Consider the following 1,200-nt stretch of genomic DNA (forward strand, 5'->3'; position numbering starts at 1 on the left):
GGAAAGAAGAGAAAGACTTAGACATGGATATAATTCATAACTGTTACTGACACTATATTTTACAACACACTTGTTATTCAGGAGTGATTTTTTAGCACTGGAATTTAAGACACTGACCATTTATTTTTATTTTTTATTGTGATGAAAAACATACAACATACAACTTTCCATATTTTTTATTATAGTTCACATTCAATATTATTCTGTATTTCAGGTGTACAACATAGTAGTTAGACAATCATATACTTTATAGAGTTGTCCCCCTGATATTTCAAGTATTCCCCCCTGGACCATACATAACTATTAACAATATTATTATTATTATTATTATTAGTAGTAGTAGTAGTAATTCTTTATTGATTAAAGTATTGCGTATGTCTCTCCCCCGGTTTTATAAGGTAATTTTAAGGGACAGAGATTAAGCATATCATCTCTCCCATCAAATTTTTCTGAAAGCTCCACCTCTATTGAAAACAGATATTTAGCAGGAAACTACAAATTTTTAAGTTAAAAGAGATGTGAAGTAAAAAGGTTCCCCTGTAGCTCTTTCCCTTTGGCATGCCACTGAAGATCCTGGTGTCACCATGGGTCGCCACCCCGCCCGATATTGTAAGAACAAGCCGTACCCAGTCTCGCTTCTGCCAAGATGTGCTTGATGCCAAGATCAGCATCTTTGACCTGGGGTGGAAGAAGGCTAAAGTGGATGAGTTCCCACTCTTTGGCCACATGGTGTCAGACGAATATGAGCAGCTCTCCTCCGAAGGCCTGGAGGCTGCCGGTATTTGTGCCAACAAGTACCTGGTGAAAAGTTGTGGCAAAGATGGCTTTCATATCCGAGTGCGGCTCCACCCCTTCCACGGCATCCACATCAACAAGATGTTGTCCTGTGCTGGGGCTGACAGGCTCCAAACAGGTATGGGGGGTGCCTTTGGAAAGCCCCAAGGCACAGTGGCCAGAGTCCATATTGGCCAAGTCATCATGTCCATCCGCACCAAGCTGCAGAAGAAGGAGCATGTGATTGAGGCCCTACACAGAGCCAAGTTCAAGTTCCCTGGCAGCCAGAAGATTCACATCTCCAAGAAGTGGGGCTTTACTAACTTTAATGAGGATGAGTTTGAAGACATGGTGGCCGAGAAGCGCCTCATCCCAGATGGCTGTAGGAGCAAATACAACCCTAATCGTGGTTCCCTGGACAAATAG

The 1,200-nt window shown here is 42.2% G+C and overlaps 1 pseudogene; it reads left to right on the top strand.

Annotated features, from left to right (window-relative positions):
- Positions 1-584: 584 nt before the first annotated feature.
- Positions 585-1,200, top strand: LOC139001862 (large ribosomal subunit protein uL16-like; annotated as a pseudogene).

The sequence above is a fragment of the Myotis yumanensis genome, unplaced genomic scaffold, assembly GCF_028538775.1.
Source record: "Myotis yumanensis isolate MYYU_CA2020_CCGP unplaced genomic scaffold, mMyoYum1.0.hap1 SCAF_2, whole genome shotgun sequence".
In the NCBI taxonomy this organism is placed as follows: domain Eukaryota; kingdom Metazoa; phylum Chordata; class Mammalia; order Chiroptera; family Vespertilionidae; genus Myotis; species Myotis yumanensis.